The 22167-nt window shown below is 44.5% G+C and overlaps 2 long non-coding RNA genes across 2 annotated transcripts; one reads left to right on the forward strand and one right to left on the reverse strand.

Annotated features, from left to right (window-relative positions):
- Nucleotides 1-2155: 2155 nt before the first annotated feature.
- LOC308459196 lies at nt 2156-4841 on the reverse strand. The gene is made up of 2 exons (XR_013977887.1): nt 4714-4841; nt 2156-2470 (listed from the first exon to the last, which is right to left on the reverse strand). It is a non-coding gene; the product is annotated as an uncharacterized lncRNA (long non-coding RNA).
- Nucleotides 4842-4845: 4 nt separating this feature from the next.
- LOC308459208 lies at nt 4846-13703 on the forward strand. Its single transcript, XR_013977901.1, has 3 exons — nt 4846-4910; nt 12223-12392; nt 13421-13703. It is a non-coding gene; the product is annotated as an uncharacterized lncRNA (long non-coding RNA).
- Nucleotides 13704-22167: the final 8464 nt, after the last annotated feature.

Raw genomic sequence — 22167 nt, forward strand, 5'->3', positions numbered from 1 at the left:
TGGCATAGACATCTGTCATCCTGGCTGGGGCTGCGGGTCTGAAGCCAGATTGAACGTGACTGAGGGTGTCGTAGGAGGTAAGATGCCTCTGGAGCAGCAGAAGGAAGTGCTATCGTTCCATGCGCCTTGCTCAGGGAAGGGAGATCAGGAGGAAAACAAACCTTAGTCAGCTGAGAAATTTTATAAAGCTTCCCTGTTTGGTCTGTCTTGCCACAGACAAGACAGGAGGTGTTCACACACACACATGCGCGTGCATAGGGATGTATATTATTGGGGGGGGGTGGAATCTGAACAAAATACACTACCATCTGTCCAATAAATCTGACATAATAAATATGTCATTTTACTTAACTAGTGTTCAAGAGAAATAGACAGAGCTAAAGGAATCAGGAGAGCATTTGGTTTAAAGTGTGTGTGCACGCGCACACACACACACGAACGCACCCTCTCAAGACGGCAAAATTAAAGCAATCAATCAGGGCCTCTCAAAACGTTGACATCACTTGGAATAATATTTTATTGTCAGCTATTGATTGGATCCCGCAGCACCAAATTGCAAACAATGAATTCTGGCATTCTCTAAACAAGAAGCGCCACCGGAATAACTTATGCTGAAACCTCGCGTGTGCTCTCTGCGCATTTGGCAAGACCGGGGTGGGGAGTTAAACAAAAAACAGTTCTGAAAGTGTTCTGCTTCTCGCTTGCTTTTATGTGGAGCTCCTTGTCAGGAGGTTAGGCAAGAGAAACCTTTGCTCCCGATTTCTCCCCATCTTTCTGTTCTTGAGATTGGGCTTTTTTTGTTCAATGGGTTCATTAGGCCACATCCAAAGTATGCATGAGTGGAAAGCCAGTTGGGCAACAAACCTTTCTTCCCTCCCCAAACAGACCCCTTTGCCACCCAAATCTATGGTCAGAGTGTGTGATGTTTATTCTAAAAGCACAGGCTGTGTTGGACCTGCTCACAGGTCCTTGTATGATTAGTGGAAACAGTTGGTCCTGGCAAGTATTAACCACGCTCAACTCCAACCTGATAATTGCCACCTGCCCAGATTTTAACTTGTCTGAATTAATTTTGAGATGTATTGTGCTAGGCAAGGAATGTTGGGAAGGAAAGATTCCATTAACGGTGTCTCCAAAAAATGTACACATCACTTGGGAAGACAGGCAAACTAATGTCAGTGTACTGGAAGAAGCAAAGATCACTAGTGTTGAAGCAATATTCTTCAACATCAACTTTGTTGGACTGGTCATGTTGTGTGGATGCCTGATGATAATCTTCCAAAGCAACTACTCTATTCTGAATTTTAAAATGAAAAGCGTAATGCTGGTGGTCAACAGAAGAGGTTCAAAGACTCTCTCAAGGCAAATCTAAAACAATGTAGTATAAACACCAACAACTGGGAAACACTGGCCTGCTAGCGCTCCATTTGGAGAACAGCCTTTACCAAAGGTGTCATGGGCTTTGAAGACACTCAAACTCAGGACACAAGGGAGAAACGTGCTAAGAGGAAGGCCGCTTGGCAAATCCACACCGTGATCAACTCCTGCCCGGGAACCAATGTCCCCACTGTGGAAGGACGTGTGGATCCAGAATTGGCCTACACTGTCATTTATGGACTCACTGTTAAAACTGTGTTTATGGAAGACAAGTTTATTTGGCTACGAGGGATTGCCAAAGAAGAAGTAGTAGTAGTTGGGAAGGAAAGTTGTTTTCATTTGATTGGCAAAAGTTGCTTCTCAGGGAAGCTGCTAAGGGTGGCAGTCGTGGAGTGTGTGCATTTGGACATGACATCTCTTAAAATTCAGTTCCAAGATGCTGCTGGCAACGAGCATTCCCAGGACAACTGAAAATCAATGGCAGCCCCCAAGAAAAGGGCTCCGAGATGTAATTAGCCAACACACACATTCCTAACCCAAACATCGCTGCGGATGAATGGGAAGCAGCTCCTGGTATCCCTTAGCTACATCTGAACCCCTTTGACCCTAATTCTCCCCTCCCGCCTGTGAATCGATGATCCCAGCCTTGCGAAGGCGACCTTCGCACGTTAATTCTCCAGCTATGAAAGGGTCCCTCTCTGGGCAGCTGATTCTAGGGAGAGAAATTAGTAATTCAAATGGGAACAAAGACTAATCCACCGATTCGAAAGCTCCGGACTGAATTTTCTAACATTTATTTTAACCGAGGAGAGGACGGCACTTGCATTTGACCATCTTAACAGGTCGATTCGTTATGCAAGACCTCCCCCAAGAAAGGGCCCTGGTGATCATTCAGCGCAGCAGCAGGAAAGGAAGACTCTGGGAAGGCAGAGTGCAAAGGAGAATAGGGCTGGAGAAGAGGAGAAATCTGTCTCTTTTTCCAGTGTGGTACCCAAACTTGACGAAACGCTGTTGGATGGAACAGATGGCTGCGTGGGCAGAGTATATGGCAGGATGTTGTGTGCAGATTCTGACTCCAAAGGTTACAGAAGTGCTGCAGGGGGAGGGAAGAAGGAGAGAGGTTCACTTCAGCAAATGGACATACAAATAGCAGACACACTTAATACACCAACCAATCTCACAAAACACACTGGAGGCTTTTTAAACAGAGGTTGGGTGGCCATCTGTCAGGGATTTTTTAGTTGTGCTTCATTGCATTGCAGGGGGTTGGGCTAGATGAACCGTTGGGTCCCTTCCAACTTTGCGGTTTGTGATTCAACATTAAATTTAATTTGTATCTTCTTCGCAGGATAACCACAGGAATAGGGGCCATTGTAAAAAATGCTATTCAATTCATATCGCCTTACAATGTATTGCATTGTTGGTTTCCATTCTTTTACTTTTCTCCCCCCCCCCAAAAAAAAATATTTGCATAACACTCACAAAAAGTATAAAAATGGGTTTCAGGATATAAAAGTACATCCTGAATAAAAAAGAAAGATAGCAATAAAACCAAATAAAATAAAAGAATCTATTATAAGGGCACCAACAACTATTACTAGACACTGTGCTTCTGTTGATGCAGCCTAGAATAGCATGAGCCTTTTTTGCTGCTGCATCACACTGCTGACTCATGTTAAGTTTGTAGTCCACTAAGACCCCTACATCCTTTTCACATGTATTGCTGGCAAGCCAGGTGTCCTCAATCTTCAAAGATTCAGCTTCAATGGATGTCCCTGAGGTCTAGTGTCATGGGGGGGGGGGGACTTTTTCTCTATCTATTCTCTCCATGCCATTCATAATGTGTGAAGCACACATTACTCAGTCCTCATTTGTAGATCTGGTGAACACAAAGGGCCATAAAACATATCATGTTATCAGTACCTAAAACCTTCTCACTGCCTCCTTGTCTTTTTGCCCTCATTTTAACTAGATTTCTCCCTTGTTCCTGCCCTGAAGACCGGATTTTCTGGATGGTCCTGAATTAGCAGTCAGTAATTAAATGGCAACACAACCCAGATAATAGAGAATTTGTAGGCCGGTGGAATGGGCAGTCAAGATGCACAGAACTTAGAAATTTCAGCCCAAGCGGAAATATATCAGCCATGCTAGGGCAATCTGAAGAGAAGATTCCTTGGATGAAAGCAAACTCTGGTGGATTGAAGTGCCCTCTGGTGGGGATGGTTTGGAACCTGCCGCATTCAAGCCTTTCCTCGCCCTTGCTTCTCACTGGGTTATGTTTTATTTTAGGGATTCCCCTGCCTTCCATCATCTGTCATGCACAATGTGAGAGAACGGCGGCTCGGAATGCAGGAGAGAGAAGGCAGAGGCGGCGTGAACAAGCTGCTGCCATAACAGTACGTCCTCACCATTGACACTCTTCCAAAATGCAGAGCCCTAACACGACACTAAAAGCTACCCCATAGCACACGGCACAAGTTCACATGAAACCGCTCAGTGAAATCTTGAAGGCCTCAAACTTGCAAGTTTGTTTTTATATAATGATAATGATTTATACCCTGTCCATCTGGCTGGGTTTCCCCAGCCACTCTGTGCGGCTCCCAATAGAATATTAAAAAACAGAATAAAACATCAAACATTAAAAACTTCCCTAAACAGGGCTGCCTTCAGATGTCTTCTAAAAGTCAGGTAGTTGTTTATTTCCTTGACATCTGAAGGGAGGGTGTTCCACAGGGTGGGGGCCACTACTGAGAAGGCCCTCTGCCTGGTTCCCTGTAACCTCACTTCTCGCAGGGAGGGAACCGCCAGAAGGCCCTCGGAGCTGGACCTCAGTGTCTGGGCTGAACGATGGGGGTGGAGACGCTCCTTCAGGTATATAGGACCAAGAGGCCATTTAGGGCTTTAAAGGTCAGCAGCAACACCGAGAGGTGCCACACACGCAATGCAAGGAATATGCAGAAATCACACCCTCATCTAAAATATCTCGGGAATATCTGGCCACACGTCAGATTAAGCCAAACAGCCTTAGAGGTATTGCACATGGGCCAAGCTGAGGCCCACACAGGTCCTAATTTAGCCCACAAGGCTGTTTCCCTCAAGCCACCCCACACCTGATGCCCTATGGCACAATGTGGGGGGGGGGGGTTGGAGTTCGTACGGAGCCCCCAATTGTCTCACGAACTATTGACCCGTACACCACTAATCCGCTGCCACCAACCAGGTCCTCCCCGGTAAATCACTTAGTCTCAATCAGGTTCTTAAGTTAACAAAGAAGAGTGTAGTTTATTGCAGAAACAAATAAACTTCAACTGCATTCAAAACGTTGTTACTCTTTACCTTCTTAGTCTTATTTTTATCCTGTCTCTAACTCTTCTACCTCCCCTCACACAAGAACCAACTGCACCAACTGTCTATTTCCAACTGCCTGCCAACTGCTTTTCCAACTGCCCTTCCAAACCAACCAACCCACTAAAACCAACCAACTAACCACCAACAACTAACTCAAACCTCGGGCTAAGCCCTTTTATAAACAGGTAGGCTCCGCCTCTGGCTTTTCTATTGGTCCACCTATTAACTCTTTCTCTCCCCCTGTACAGACATTTTCAAACAAACGGGCAAACGCAAGTAAAGACATGGCTGCAAATGAAACATTGGGAGACTCAATGTGTGCTTCGGATGGTTCCTTGGCAAGTGGGGCAGACTGCAAATCCTCACTGGGACCAGCTACGCTCAGGGGATCCTGGCCAGGAACTCCCAGGCTAAGCTGATCCCTGCCAAATGTCTAATAAGCAGCCTTTTGGGGGATAATAAGCCCTAGATAAAGAAGGTTGGTTGCCAAAGAATTGATGCTTTTGAATTATGGTGCTGAAGGAGACTCTTGAGAGTCCCATGGAGTGCAAGACGATCAAACCGATCCATTCTGAAGGAAATCAGCCCTGAGTGCTCACTGGAAGGACAGATTGTGAAGCTGAGGCTCCAGTACTTTGGCCACCTCATGAGAAGAGAAGACTCTCTGGAAAAGACCCTGATGTTGGGAAAGATGGAGGGCACAAGGAGAAGGGGACGACAGAGGACGAGATGGTTGGACAGTGTTCTTGAAGCTACCAGCATGAGCTTGACCAAACTGCGGGAGGCAGTGGAAGACAGGAGTGCCTGGCGTGCTCTGGTCCATGGGGTCACAAAGAGTCGGACACACTAAATGACTAAACAACAACCACAACAAGCCCTACAGGAATGGGGCAGCAAGAGCATCTGGAACTTAGGAAGCTGCCATAATGCACTAATATTTGTGGCTTGTATAACGTAGGTGTGCAGAAAATTTGGCACTCCCAACATTTTGTAAAGGTAACGTGACAGCCATTTGCTTCATGCATCCAAAGTTTCTTATGGGTCAGCTCTCCAAGATGAAGCACACCCAACAAGGGCCAAAGAGAGCAGCTTCAGGGCACTGTATGATGTTGCTGTTGTTGTTGTTTAGTCGTTTAGTCATGTCCGACTCTTCGTGACCCCATGGACCAGAGCACGCCAGGCACTCCTGTCTTCCACTGCCTCCCGCAGTGTGGTCAGACTCATGCTGGTAGCTTCGAGAACACTGTCCAACCATCTCGTCCTCTGTCGTCCCCTTCTCCTTGTGCCCTCCATCTTTCCCAACATCAGGGTCTTTTCCAGGGAGTCTTCTCTTCTCATGAGGTGGCCAAAGTATTGGAGCCTCAGCTTCAGGATCTGTCCTTCCAGTGAGCACTCAGGGCTGATTGCCTTCAGAATCGATAGGTTTGATCTTCTTGCAGTCCATGGGACTCTCAAGAGTCTCCTCCAGCACCAGAATTCAAAAGCATCAATTCTTTGGCGATCAGCCTTCTTTATGGTCCAGCTCTCACTTCCATACATCACTACTGGGAAAACCATAGCTTTAACTATAAGGACCTTTGTTGGCAAGGTGATGTCTCTGCTTTGGAAAACTAACTCTCCTTCTCAAAATGCTGCAATTTCTCCCTGCCATACCCTTTGCCATACTCATCAGTCACCTAACCTAAGCATTGGCAATTGTATTTTATGATACCGAACACTGCCATGAATTGCAGATTCTGTATGTCTGGAACTAATTGTTAGGAGAGGAGGAAGTTTCAGCCAGTGGCATTTAAGTGCAGGACTGAACGGAACGTCCATTGTTCAACTGATGAAGGGCTATGGCTGTGGCATGAATTTTAAAGGGACTTCGCGATAACTTCTATTCGCTGCGATAAATGCATGCACTTGTGATGCAGCCAGACGTGGGCGTAGCCAGGATTTTTGTTGGGGAGGGCAGAACTGACATGTCAGTATTTCTTTTGTTTTACTTGATCTGGGGGGAGGGCAGCTGTCCCCCCCCCTATGCCCATGCAGCCAGATGTTTTCCACCTAACCCACCCCCAAATCATACAGTCAGGACTATCAAAAAGAAATAAGATTGAAAAAGAAAAGGGAAACAACATTCTATTATTACTTCTTGTAATTTTTGTTTTTATTATTATTCAGATTGCTTACTTGCCCTTCCCCATAAGCTCCCAGGGTGGGTTGCAACAATGGAAATAGTAAAATTAGTGAAAAGGACACATTAGGAATGCATATAGTGCAATTTTAAGATCAGTTAAATAAAATAAGATACCCCAAGAAAGAGAAGGGAAATATCAAATGATTGCAACAGTACGCCCCAGGAAAAGGAAAACCCTCAGGGAGGATGCAGTTGGTAAAGCATGAGACTCTTAATCTCAGCGTTGTGGGTTCATGCCTGATGTTGGGCGAAAGATTTCTGCACTACAGGGGGTTTAGACTAGATGACCCTCGTGGTCCCTTCCAATTCTACAATTCTATGCTTCTATGAACCCCCCTGTATAACAGGAGCAAGGAATCCCTTTTCCCCTAGGGCCCAGCTCCCTGAGGAAAGTGGCTGGGGTCACATGACCAAAGTGGGTGGAGCCAAAGTCCAAAGTATGCAGGCTTATGACGCCCACCGCTAACTCCTTTTTTTTTTTTTTTTTTTAGCTGCTAACTACCCATAATGCTTCTCCCTCTAATGGTTCCTCGATAGAGAAGGCAAAGGGGTCAATTTTAAGCTGTTCAAGAAAGCCACATGAAATATACTCAGAGTTGAGAGTGGATGTCATGCTTTTTATTCAGCTCATAGTGGTGAGGAGGAATGGAAGTTCCCCCAGAATGTCTGCTTTATATACATTATTTACACAATGGGCCCCACGTGATTGGCTAATTCCGGGATTCTCCTGTAGGCCAATCAGGTTGCAGATTCACTTCCACCTGGAGCTGGATTGGGTGGCTCCTGTGGACCAATCAGACCGCTGCATTCTTAATCCTATTGTTCTAGGACCAATCAGACTGCTGCATTCTGAATCCTATTGTTCTAGAACCAATCAGACTGCTGCATTTTGGATCCTATTCAACTCAGTACATAACACCACAGTAGTTTCCTTCAAACTTCAAAGACTTTAATTTCCCCATAGCTTTGCTCAGCGGGCAGGACTCTGGCAGCGATTATTAGGCTGAGGGATGTAAAGACTTGGTCAAACTCTGGGGACTCTGCTAGATGAACATCTGCCCTTCCTGGGAGTTCTCCCAGATCCAACAGAGCCAAACTCCGCTTGTGTCGGCCAGAGCTTGCATTCTGCCCTATTATTTGGAGCCTGAACCATCTCACTGGCCAGATTCCAGCTGAAGGTCAGTGAATATATGCCAGTTCCGGCTTAACATGCTGCAGGCCCAAAGCCTGGTTGGAACAGGACAGTATCCTGGCAACTGAGAGTGACAGCAGCCTGCAAAATTCAGTTTGCCAGCCCTGTGTGTCAAGATGGGCACCTGCGCACATCTGACCAATCGGATCTTATGAATGTAGGTATTTTAAGGATGCAATGATAAATAGTAAAATATAACATCAGTCGTATACCCAGGACTGGAAACCAGAGCTCCCATTTCCAAAAAGTCACTTTGGAGGGACTCTTTGGCTTAATTGCGAACAGGTACAGTAGATGCGCTAACCTAAGTCTAAATTTGTTATTGACCTAACCAGACACACGGTTTGTAAATATTTTTTTTATTTTAATTTACAAGCGTAGAGTTATAAGAATACCAAATAAATAACCAGATTTTGAGATTTCTCTGAATCTCCAGACTTCCCCCATCTCCTCCATGGATCTTATTGTCAGCATTTTCAACTGCATATTGTTTCATAATCCCATGTTTTGTATCTATCCATATCGTCCATAGTGATTGTTACAAGTGTTATTAAATATTGCTAATGTTTTCATCTGCTTACAGTGGTCTCCTAAATAAATTATATTTTTTTCCAATTCTTTCTTAAAGTTTTTGTCTTCTTGGCTCCTGAGCTTTCTGGTCGGTTTTGCCATTTTGGCATAGTCTATCATCTTGGTTTGCCATTCCTCTCTGGTGGGGACCAGAAACATGGTTTGCATTGTCAAACTGAATTCTTCTGGTGTGGCTGGATGCATTTTCTCCAATCTGTAATTCTTGCAGTTGTTTGTTTGCTTTGTAGAATAAATAATAAATAATATATAATAAATAATGGCTTTTTTTCAGCAGTTCTGGCACGTCTCAAGTGGGTACCATTGCCATTATAAGAGAATGAGGGAGGTGTTCATAGTGAGTTCAGCCACCTGTTTTTCTAGAAAAATAGCACTAATAATAATAACAATAATAATAATAATAATAATATTTTTTATAGTGTGAACTCACTGTGTGCCCCGCCACACCGATTCCTGTTTACCTCCCTCATTATTTACTCCAAACTTCAAATTATCACAGTGCTTTCTGGACATTCTCTGAAGGTGTCACAATAAATTAGGTTGCCTTCTGCTATTGCTGTCCCCAAGCTCTGCACCTGATCAGTCCATGCCAACATATTGGCCTGCTATCTATGAACACTGTGAAGTAAACTGAATAGAGCAAGGAGGGAGGAAAATCCTTTTTAATAGATCTGTATCCCTTGCCAATGGTGATGTCAATATCCTTTTATGTTAACCATTTTGGCAAAAACTCCCATCCGAGAATCTAGGGGAAATGGAAATAAACCAAGCCTTGAAGCATAATTTCTCTGCCCTACCTTCAGTTAGAGTTGGGGGAGAAATTCAATTCAGTTTGCATTTAAAGGTGAACCTACCTAATTCACACTTTCCAAAACAATACAGAAACTGAAATGCTGCCATCCTTCAAAATTCGCAATGCAGTTCTGCAGCCAAGCAGTGTGTGCAAAAACCCATACACTTGGGTTCGGTCCAAGTGTGCATGGAAATGCATTTAATTGTGAAAGTAACATATACATAAATTCATTATTTGCTTTGTGCCAATATGTATACAGTGGTACCTTGGGTTAAGAACTTAATTCGTTCTAGGGGCCTCCACTCTGAATATGAAGGATTGATGGAACTTTTGCAGCAGCTGTTACCAAGTATTCTTGTGGGAAGAAAACCTGGTTTGATTGGGACAGAACTCCTTCGAGACTTGACGACCAACACAAAGGACTACCAACAAAACCGGCGGAGAGGGACTGAAAGAGACTTGAAGGCCTCGGACGTGAGGAATCCAGGCTAAGAACTGTTATTGTGGACACGTATCAGGGAAGGGACGGAAACCGGGGTTGGGAGGGAGGGGAAAATAGAATTTTAAAAACGTTTATGATTTTTGGGTTTAGCTAATATGATCCATATTTAATATAAAATGGGAAATCGATGGAAGGGAACGTGGGTCCACCTTAGGAAAGAATTTAATTTTTTTTTTATAAGAGATGTAATATTAATATGGTAAGGAGGAGAAATAACAACTTGCTGATTTAATTATGGGAATTGGGATGTAGGAAGGGGGGTGGGGGGAAGTCAAGGAACAAGGTTAAGAAAGTAAGGTTTTGAAATTATACATATTTTTGTCTGTGTCTTTTTTGTGTGTGGGATGTCTTTATAAAATGTGAAAATCCAATAAAAAATTTATTAAAAAAAAAAAGAACTTAATTCGTTCTGGAGGTCCGTTCTTAACCTGAAACTGTTCTTAACCTGAGGTGCCACTTTAGCTAATGGGGCCTACCACTGCTGCCGTGCTGTTGTCGTGCGATTTCTGTTCTCATCCTGAAGCAAAGTTCTTAACCTGAGGCACTATTTCTGGGTTAGCAGAGTCTGTAACGTGAAGCGTCTGTAAGCTGAAGCGTCTGTAACCCGAGGTACCACTGTATTCGGCAAAACTGCATTCAGAAGTATGTCTGTTAGGAGAAATTCACACTAAAATGCTGATGAGTTTTAATGAGGCCTCTTTAAAAACAACAAAACTCAAACCAATGAAGAAATGCGGAGAACTATTGATTGGAAAAATGAGAAACTGCAAGATTCCAAAATTGTTAAGATTTACTAATCCTTACCTCTAGTGCATGCATATTATAGTATGTTGAGTCAAGACTACTGTTTTGTTGAGCCTTTGGTCTGGATTGCATAGACATTGTTTGTGTTTTGTTTTTAAATCTATCCCACCTTTCCAAAAAAAGCCCAGAGTTTCCTTCTCTTTGGTGCTTTGATCATTCTGCTTGTGCTGCTGACTGAACTTAATCCGCTGCTCCAATTTCTGTTGCTTATTTAGTTGTCCCGCTGTTGTGTTCTCCTGTGTATATAATTTTCTCCTTCAGCTGCATTATTTGGGTGTGTTTCACCCAAATCCCCTAGGGTTGCAATAGGAAGGAAAGCCCTTGACTGTGTTTGCAAATGCACCTCTTCTTGTTCTGGCACAGTGCCACTGCGCTGAGGTTCTTAGCGGTCAGGAAACAGGAAAAAAGAGCACTTATTCCTGCTTCCTAAGCACTAAGATCTCAGGTGAAATAGCAGTGCACCTGAAGGAGAAGAGGCATGTCTCCAACGTAAGTCGAAGGCAAGAGAAAGAGGTGCCTAATATCAGGAGGGCTGGCAGGTCACCTGAAGTGGTTTTGCAGGCCAGACGTGGCCCGAGGTTCCATGGGATCGCTAGCCCTGAAGTGAGTCATGGGCAACTCACCACTGTCAGGAGCAATGCCCCAATGCCTTCTACATGCACTGCTTCAGGAAGATTTGGGGTGTCACAAGGCAGTGTGTTCTCCCAAGCCCACATTCCCAGCATGTTCGCACTCCTGTCTCAGCGACTTCTACACTTACTTGGTCCTGTCCACAGAATGGAAGACCAGAAGGATGTGCTCTTCGGAGAGCTGGCTTCATGCACCAGGTCCATTGGCAGACCAACTCTGCATTACAAAGATGTCTGCGAGCGTGACAAGAAGGCTGGCAACACCGACCCCGCCATGTGGGAATCTCTTGCAGGTGACAGCAGTGCCTGGAGGCAGACAGTCAAACTCTGTATCCACAGCAGTGACCAGAAGAGACATGACCACTGGGAGGAGCAGAGAGAGACGAAACCCATCTGCAGCAGCACAACTGGACAGATTGTGGAAGAGACCTACACTATGGAGGATGGCCAAGCACAGTCTGACCCACTCCTTTGGTAATTCTCACAGAACTCTATCCCAATGGCTGCCATTAATTTGATTTTGAATTGATTTTAGAATGAATTGATTTTAGAATGCATTTCAATTAATTGCTTGTGATTTTATGTAAATTGTGTTACTTTTATTGTTGTTAGTCGCTCTGAGCCCGGCTGGGGAGGGCGGGATATAAATAAAAAAATATTATTATTATTATTGTTGTTGTTGTTGTCAAAAGAAGCAGACAATGCAAAGGAGCTCTGCCAGAGATCCTGGGGAGCTGTGGCCAGTCAGAATAAACAATCCTGGACTAGCCTTTTACTTTCTCAACCATGCCCGCCCTTCCTCTCTAGGAGACCGAGACGCAAGTGAAAACCCGACTCCTGGGCTTTACCAGTTCTGTTGAAGGGGCAACTGTACCCCAGCCACAATCAAAACTACTCCAGGACTTCAAAGATGGGTGTGACACTGCTCTGGTCTTCAGCTGGTGGGATGCTGTTCTATAGAGATTGTTGTTCCCAAGGTAAGAAACCTGTGGCTCTGTTTTTAATCCTATTCCTTGTAGTTTTACCATGTCATGGGAAATCCATCTCCATGCCCAGGCTAAATACATACAGATGGCTCAGTTGCTGTGTAGGCATGGATAGGATTACGATGCACTGCAAAATCGGGAAACCAATGAGAAGACTGTATTGAGAGTAATAAGAAACATAGTTCATCATTATTAGGAGAAGCAGTGGTGAATGTTAGGCTACCATGTTCCCCTCTCAGTTTTGCTTCATGTGTGAAGGGAAGAGAGTAGCCCAGGTTGAGAGAGCGCCTACTTCATGGAAAACCACTGTTTCCCATTCTCAACAAATGAGGGTTTGTGCAATCCATAGTTTGCTCTCAAACCTGGATCCCAAACCATATATGAAGGAAGTGGGGGTGGGGAGCCCAGGCCTCACCACTGTTCATTCTTGCAGTGATAAACAATGGTTTGCCAAAACATCTGACTGCACTGAATGCCAAAATGTTCTGAAGCCCATGATATAATGGAACCACAGATATTAAAACACATTCATAAAAAACACCAATGGTGCTTATCACGCTGACCAACTGAGAGAGCAGTGCACTACAGAAGTGAGTGCCAATTTTGGTTCAGCAAACAGATTTTCGAAGAAAACCCGCTCCTTGGGGCTAATATAATGGAACTGATTCTGTCCTGTGGGCTTTTGCACATGGCTAATAGTAACACGTAGCTTAATCTGCTTGTGTTTGCTGTGGGAAACTCAGTCTAACAAGCTCTGTTTTGTCATATTAAAAATAAACCGATGAAACAATTTGTCAAACCCCTAAGGCAAAATGTTCATGAAACCACTAAGGATTTCGGAGAACTTCTTTTGATCAAATGACCTTTTGCTGGCAATTAATCCTAAAGTAAATAAAATGGTGGTAGAGTTAGAGAGCCCAAGTGATCAGCCAGTGCAGAGAGCTGCTTTTTAATTATTATTTTTTGCACAGATCAGGGAACATAACCCATCTGTGACCTTTAAAATGACTCTTAAGCAGATCTTGCCTGTCGTTCCGAATTGTGCGGCCAGCTGGTGATGTGGATGTGATGTTCACAAGGGACCAGGAGCAGACCATCAAAATTGACATCAGCCCTCTTAACAGGAATAGCTCCATCTTCATCTTCCAGGAACCTGAGAGGACTAAGTTACGTGCAAGGCAAGTTATATTACCAAATCCAAACAAAAGAAATAAATGGATAGCATTTACTAACCAGTCATTTCCCTAAGTTCACTGCATTTCAACATCAGTTTATGATTCAGCAACCCCCCCCCCAAGTCCTCATGAAACTTCCTCAATATTTATGCGAATTTATCCCTCTATCACTGGTGGCGCTGTGGGATAAACCACAGAGCCTAGGACTTGCCGATCAGAAGGTCGGTGGTTCGAATACCCGCAACGGGGTGAGCTCCCGTTGCTCGGTCCCTGCTCCTGCCAACCTAGCAGTTCAAAAGCACGTCAAAAATGCAAGTAGATAAATAGGTACCACTCCAGTGGGAAGGTAAATGGCATTTCCGTGCACTGCTCTGGTTCACCAGAAGTGGCTTAGTCATGCTGGCCACATGACCCGGAAGCTGTACACCGGCTCCCTCGGCCAATAAAGCGAGATGAGAGCCGCAACCCCACTGTCGTCCGCGACTGGACCTAATGGTCAGGGGTCCCTTTACATTTACCTTATCCCTCTATAGACATTTTGTACACAACTTTTGCCTTGTATACTCATCTCTGCAAAGCAGTGCTCCCTAATAGCATGTATTTCTGAATGTTATTTTCAGTAATACATCCATATTAATATGCTGTATGAAATGTCGAAGTTTTACATGAATCCCACCCTTATGGTACAATGTATTTCTGTACATGCTTCTTCTTTTTTAATGTAAGTCATTAGTCTCTTAAATCTAATGTAAGTCTTTAAGATCTCAACGATGAATAAACTGAATTAATACTGATTTGTTTATTTATTACATTTGTATATAGCCCTTCATCCATAGGTCTCAGGGTGGTTCACGACATAAAAGTACAAGAACACAAAGTACATAATGAGGTTAATAAATAAAACTAATAATATCCAGTGCTTCTTTTTTTATAAAACAAAATAGAAAAATATGAAGTTGTTACAATAAGTGCCCACTGCATAACCTTGAGTACTCCTAGAGAAAAGCACTGATCATTTCCCCCATATTGGGAGAAGACAAGAGCAGAGCAGTAATATTTAGCAAAACAGTCTTAATTTGTGCATACTGAATGGGTCTGATGTCAGCTGAGGTTACCTGCTCATTCTCAGTCTTTGAAGTCCTTTGGAGTCACCATTCTCCTGGGCCGTCAGGTAGAGATGGAAATATAACTTCTCTTGACATGGATAACCTCCAGTAAATGAGTGAACTCCGTCAGACAAGCCGATTATGGAAACTCGAAAAGAACAGGGTGTGGAGCTATATTTCGCTTGGCTTTTTCAGAATAAAACTGTAATCCAGAGCAGATTTACTTTTCTGGGAGTGGGGGGGAGTAAGTTCCATTGAACTCCATGGTGTGATTTGTAAACTTTTTAAAGGATTCAACTGCCAAAGGGGGAGGCAATGGGGCAGGGAATGAGGGTTGCAAGAAGAATTAAAAAAAGGCCAGAATTTGCTCTACCATGGGGCTGGATTAACAAGTGGGTTAAGTATGCTACTGAATAGGTTTAATAGGTTTTTCTATGGCTGCTGGGCTTCTGCTGAATGCTTAAGAATAGAGCAATAAGGATCATACTACATGTTGCATCATGTACCTGCTTTAAAGCACACTGCCCCTTCTCTCTTTTTCCTTTTCTTATTCTGCAAAAAAAAATATAGAAGCAAAAATATGGTTCTGCACCATCAAGTACAAACTGATCTTCCATCTTCTCCTAACCCTGTAGCCTCAACGTGGCCTCAGTCTGAGTTTAAGGATTGAATGGGAAGTAGGTACCAAGGTGATGGATACAGCTAAAATTAAATATGGCAGTAGTTCTACTGATTCCGGAGAGAGAGCGAGAGAGAGAGAGACTGAGACTAAACCCTTAGTTCTCCCAGGGGGATCTGTGGCCTTGATCCAGCTGTGCACCTTTTTTGAGCAAAAAGCAGCAATTGTGCAAAACATCTGTTCAGCAGCGAAGGGTCAGCAAAGGAAACTGAATGCAACCCCATTCCTTTTTCCAGAACAGCTTTTTGATGCTACTAGAGCAAAGTTCTCTTGGTAGCTGGCTCTGGGTACAGTTTCTCACCAAGTTAGGAATATGCATGTGAAGTGGCTCTCACAAGTGTATGGAGCATCAAAATGCTGACCTTTGTCCGTTTACTTGCTTCTGTACTACATTGTATGCAAGGGGGAAGGGGAGGTTCCTGAAATATGAACTGGTTCTGTGTTTGATTAAACCAAATGCTAAACAAGATAAGCTGCTTGAGATCTGTGGTTGAATCTTCCGCCTCTGTCATTTTCTCTTGAGAAGCAGTCACTGTGGGGAGGGAGTTGGGGGTGTTAGTGTATGAGAAAAAGAAGAGGGGGAGAATTGGTTTCGGGTGGCAGGGCTTGGGAGGCGAGGTTAACTTCTTACAAAACAGAGATGCCCAAGCTGCCCATTTTCCCCACTGAGGAAGGCACTCCCACCTACAGTTTAAAAATAAAATCCTAAAATGCAGCAAATCCAGTTGTTGATCTCCAGTGCCTCATTGGGTTTGGGTCCCGATGCACACAAAACTGGGCTGCATTGTGTAATAATGACCCTGTCTAAAGCCTATAGAAAATGATGGCGTTGTTCAGAAGTGTGATGGTTAGAAAATGGTTATTAAGTCCTTCCCTTCTGTTGCATTTGCCAGAAGTCTAAAGGGGGCGAATAATACCAACTGCTCATTTAATGCCGCGTGTATCCATGTTTCCTCTTCCCACCCACCCACCCAGCCCTTCTGCCTATCTAGTCAAGAGTTCCTTTGACAATCTGAGAGAGTGCCTACTCCCTACAGCACTCGCTTAAATTTTTAACAGATGGCCTGTAATAAGTAAATTGAAAAGTGCAAATAAGGTTAAAACAATTTTTCGTTATTGAATATCATTAACTTCAAGGCTGCCCACTTTAAAATGCTAATTAAGCCTCACTTTCCCTTTCGCGGGGTCCTGGTGAAGACAAATGGCTGTGGAGTAAATTAATCTTGTTTGCAAAGGACCGGCCCAGGAGAAAAATCTGATGAATAGATCTTCATCCCCACCCCCCAAGGTTATGCAAAGCATTTTTGAAATTTTTCACAGCGTGCAGCAGCTCCTGCTAATTAATTTCTTTCCCAAAACTATAAAGAGGGTCAACAAGAGCGTTGCAGACTGAGGCACATGGGTTAAACAGCAAAATGAACCCCTCGCCCGCCCCTTGCTCTTGAACGACGTCAGGACCAGGAATTACGTTGCCAGCTAGCGCAATCTAAAGGCACAGTCTCCCTTGGATGGCCTTCAGGAGATTCGCTGTCCAAGAACCAGGCTACGACTTCATTTCAAGAAACCTGGCTCCAGTTCAGTGCTGGTCTCTCTATGGTCACAAAGGAGGAAAAACACTTTGATAAAGGCACCTGGCTGAACTCAAGAAGATCCCCATGTTCATCTAAGGGAGGGGATTTGGGGGACGCCTTTTGGGCTGAGGGCCACAGTTCCCTGGTGGAAAGCTCTTGACACCTGCATTTCAATAATGGGCAGGGACAGACACACACATAGTCACAAACCCTCAACAGAGGGAGATGGGCACCCACAATCACTCATGTGCACTGCACTTTCCAATGGAAACAGAGGTGCATTTAATCCTGAGTGACTCTGATCATGTTTAACCTTCTGCATTCTGCAGAAGTTGGACACCCAACACCTTTTCTCTGTCCCCAGAAGAATGTAAATGATGTTAATACACAGCTGAAGTGCAAGCTCTGCATTGCAGCCGTTTAAAACCGTAAACTTCAAAATGTTGTTGCATTCTGCAAACTGTGTGTGCACATGTGCATGGTTCGCTTTTTGCATATTTGCAAGGAACACCAGACTGCCTCTCTGCTGAGACATTCCCCTCTCTGCTTGTATTTTCCTGTGGCAGATCCCCTTGCAGAGGACGGAACTGGGCTTGCATGCTTTGAGCAGCATCAAAGCCTTCCCCCCTCTCAACTGATGTCCACTGGGGCTGAAATCCAGGGGCATTCAGGGACATTGTGGCCCTTGGTCTGCAAAAGGTTCCCCAGGTCTACTTTATGGTCTGTTGGGAAACTTGCAGCCTCATGTGTCCATGGAGTCCATTTCAAAGCAAGTCACCCCTGGTTGGGTCTGAAAAAAATCTAAGCCAGTAAGAATGTTCACTGGGTCAATAGCGAAAGAGGCACTTTCTGCAAGGATGCTGTATTGATCTGTGTAAACTCAATTATGTTTCTAAAGGAAAGAACTGTAAGCAAAAGGAATGAAGCATCCAGATCTCCTAAGCCAAGAGACATTCTCTGGGCCAAACTAGGCAGAAGGTGTGGGAAATCTGTGAATAGGATCCCAACGGTTTGTGTTTGTTTTGTCTTAGCTCGAAGAAGCACCAGGAGGTGGGAGTGTGACTTAGACTGGAGACATGGTTTGGGCAGCAAGAGGTTGAATACCTTTGCCATTGGTCATCCTCCCAAGCCAAATCGAATTCCCCACCACTGAATGGTACCTCTATGTTGTGGGATGTAACATCAATGAAGCAGTCAAATACAACATTTCCTGTTCACCTAGAGTGGATACACAGGGGAATGTTGCTCCAGCCAGGATAACTTCCTGTCACACCTGGTCTGGAGCATCCTCCTCCCTCATGTGACCAGGTAGATGGGCGTGACCCTGGCAGACCCTATAAAAGGGCTGGTCACGCAGCTATCTTCCCTTTTTTCGCCTTATCCCATCTTGATGCCTTTTGCTGTGTGCTGGCTCTCAGCCAGCAGCACATGCGATCACCCCTCACAAAGGATGAACTCACACTTTTCTCTGTAACTGTAACTACAAGCTAAAACCTGCCTTCAGGACCATACTGTGAAGTGAATGTAAGTAAACCTTATCATTACTTTTAAAAGAAGACTGTTGTGTCATTATTGTTTTTAAGAGGGAACTAAAGGGGATTTAAGGGACACGGGTGGCGCTGTGGGTTAAACCACAGAGCTTAGGACTTGCCGATCAGAAGGTCAGTGGTTCGAATCCCCGTGACGGGGTGAGCTCCCGTTGCTTGGTCCCTGCTCCTGCCCACCTAGCAGTTCGAAAGCACATCAAGTGCAAGTAGATAAATAGGTACTGCTCTGGCGGGAAGGTAAACAGCGTTTCCATGTGCTGCTCTGGTTCGCCAGAAGTGGCTTAGTCATGCTGGCCATGACCCGGAAGCTGTACGCCGGCTCCCTCGGCCTGTAAAGCGAGATGAGCACCGCAACCCCAGAGTCGGTCATGACTGGACCTAATGGTCAGGGGTCCCTTTACCTTTATCTTTAAAGGGGATTTACCATGAACAATCCAATCTGGACAAGCCAGACTGGATTGCTTAACTCAAATGGTTCTAACGAATCTATCAACTAGCTTCCTGCTATGTACAAGGGAATGTGCTTTGCAACTAGCTCACTAGCGTGAGTGAGGTAGGATAATATTTAATCAATATATCCTCTCCTACTATCCACAACATTCCCACAAATGTTAATCAGGAAAAACTCAACGGAGGGAAGGATTACTGCCCCCTCCCTCTTTACCAGGGGGAGCCAGATGTTGTTGGACTCGGTGTACAGCAGCAGTGAAAAAGGTGAATCATTAGGAAAGGAATTGAAAATAAAATTCCCAGCATTATGATCTATGGTGTCAATTGTGGTTGCCTCACCTCAAAAAGGATTCAGAAGAGCTTAAAAAGGTTCAGAAGAGGACTACCAAAATGATAAAAGCAGCTGGAGCAATTCTCTCATGAGGAAAGGTTGCAATTTCCAGGGCTCTTTAGAGGAAAAGTGAGTAAGAGGAGACATGAAAGAGCTGTATAAAATTATGCATGGAGTGAAGAAAGTGGAAAGAGAAGAAGAGCTTTGTTCCGTCTCTCATAAGACTAGTCAGGTTGATGGGAGTTGCAGTCCAACATTTCTCAGGTGGTGACAGGCTCCCCACTCATGGACCAGAAAGAACTGAAGCACAAAACCACAGCAATATTAAAGCCCAAATGCCTGGGAGAATAATAATGGCATCAAAAAGATGACCCTGCTGGTACCCTGGCAACAGCACTCCACAAATCGGGGGCTTGCTTTGAAAAAGCCTGCTCTAGATTTAAGTATAGCGCAGGTGCAGCAAGTAAGAGCCCTCAAGATATTATAGGCTATAATTCCAATCAGTCCCAGCCAGCATATTCAATGGTCAGGGATGCACAACATTGGCTACCTCTGGGTCAGAGGAATCGAACATCGCCTTAGGTTGTCAGTTGCTTAGGTGGAAAGGCAATTGCATAATGCTTATACAGAAAAGAATAGTGCAATGGTACAGGCAACGATCCTTATAGTGAGATGTCACAATTGTCCCCCAAAGCAGCCTGAATTTCGGATTGCACAGATGAAGTATACAAGAATACATGTTGCTCCTCCACATGCTCATACACCAGCCTATCTCAACCTGTGGGTCCCCAGATGTTGTTGCACTACAACTCCCATCACCCCTAGCTAGGAAGGCCAGAGTTCAGGGATGATGGGAGTTGTAGTCCAACAAGATCTGGGGACCCACAGGTTGAGAACCGCTGTAATACATGGAATCTGTAGCAAAGAGGCATAGCCTTTTGAGCCATGGAAGCACAGCTACCTTCTTGAAGGAATCTCACCTGGCCAAGCTGCAGAATAGGGGCTTGTGGACACAATCTGGGTGTCTAGAAGAGTCCCAACTAAATCGAGGAGCAAAGCATGATTGACGGAACGCCGTGCAGACAGAGATCAAAGGGAGTGGGGGTGAAATGCATGCCACACTCAACGGATGCCCATCGTAAACTGCAGGTATCCTGTGCTATATACAGGCTTAGTAGGGTGCCACCTGGCCAGTGAAAAATATACTGTACCCAGATTATGACCAGATGCTTTTTGACAACCTATGCTTATTCCTCCTGTCCACTGCTGGCCTCAAGCCTAACCCTTAAGAGTAATGGCTTGCAGTGGCGTTGCTTTTTAAGCACCTCCTATATTCGCCACACACATCCACACATAAGCACACACCAAAAATAGTTAAACTGAAGAGGATTCAGCAGAGATCAAATTAGGTGTTGTTGGATCAATGGTGTCTTTTAAAGCATGAACACTGGGGTCGGTAGCTTCAGTTTGTCAGCACTTTGAAAGCAAATCCCTTCAGAAAGCGCCAACTGGTTTGTTTCCATTTCCATGATAAAAGGGCTTTAGGCAGCAAAGAAAATAATTTTTCATTGTGTCAAGCTTATTGGAGAATCAATAAACGTTTTGCAGATGGATTAGAGGTAGGTCCCAGGGACCATCGTGATGTTAAAGGGAACGGCTGCAGCTGTAGGCTGTCTAAGTCAACGCTTTGTATTCAAGATCCAGAAAACTAGAACTAAGAGAAAGGAGAGGTGAAGCGTATGACTGAAAGGATGTTAGCAGGCAGAAAACGTATTCAAGAACCGCCACGTGAGTTGAAAGCTTTTTCAGAGATCCAAGGGAGAGTCTAGTTCCTCGAATTCCACCTCCACACGATACTCCAGATACACTTATGTTTTTGTCCAAATCCTCAGAGAGTGGAAGTTTCACATTTTCATAGCAAGGTTGAGAAAAGACGAGGCAGAGGTATAGGAGGGGTGCTGCCAGATGGAGTAGTAGACAATTCCAGGCTAGAAATATCTCTGGTTTGACTCTTAATAGAAAGAAGCTCCTAATAGGTTAGTAAATGACTCACAGCTCAGTGGCGGAGTACATGCATTGCATGCGTAAGTTCCAGGGTCAATTCCTAGGTAAAGTAAAGGGACCCCTGACCATTAGGTCCAGTCGTGACCAACTCTGGGGTTGCGGCGCTCATCTCGCTTTATTGGCCGAGGGAGCCGGCGTACAGCTTCCGGGTCATGTGGCCAGCATGACTAAGCTGCTTCTGGCGAACCAGAGCAGCACACGGAAACACTGTTTACCTTCCCGCTGGAGCAGTACCTATTTATCTACTTGCACTTTGATGTGCTTTCAAACTGCTATGTTGGCAGGAGCTGGGACCAAACAACGGGCGCTCACCCCGTTGCAGGGATTCGAACCGCCGACCTTCTGATCGGCAAGTCCTAGGCTCTGTGGTTTAACCCACAGCACCACCCGCGTCCCATCATCTCTCTCAATATTAGGGGAAATTGCTTGCAAAAATATGTACGTTAGCGGGGAAATTGCATAAAAATATGTGCATATTAGAAGTATGCACAAAAACGCTGGAAAATATCTGTGAGGATTTTAAAAAAATATTCCAAATCTTTAAAAAACAAAACATTTATTCGAAAGTTACAATACATTTTCAATCAATATATCCCCTCCACAGACACCTCTGTGATGATGGTGTTATTAAAATATCCTGTTTTTCTTCCATAAAAGAGAAAAAGGGTGACCAGATCGTGTCAAAGGTAAAGGTACAGATGCGAAAATGTGACAAGCTAGACTTAAGGTTGGAAAAAAACTGGGTGAAACCTGAATTGATATCCCTAGTTAGCTTAGGGCTGTCACATGTCTGGATTTTCCTGGTTTAGGGCAACCCTAAGTTAGCAGGCCATATGAATTGGA

This window comes from Podarcis pityusensis, assembly GCF_964106645.2.
Source record: "Podarcis pityusensis genome assembly, chromosome: 12".
In the NCBI taxonomy this organism is placed as follows: domain Eukaryota; kingdom Metazoa; phylum Chordata; class Lepidosauria; order Squamata; family Lacertidae; genus Podarcis; species Podarcis pityusensis.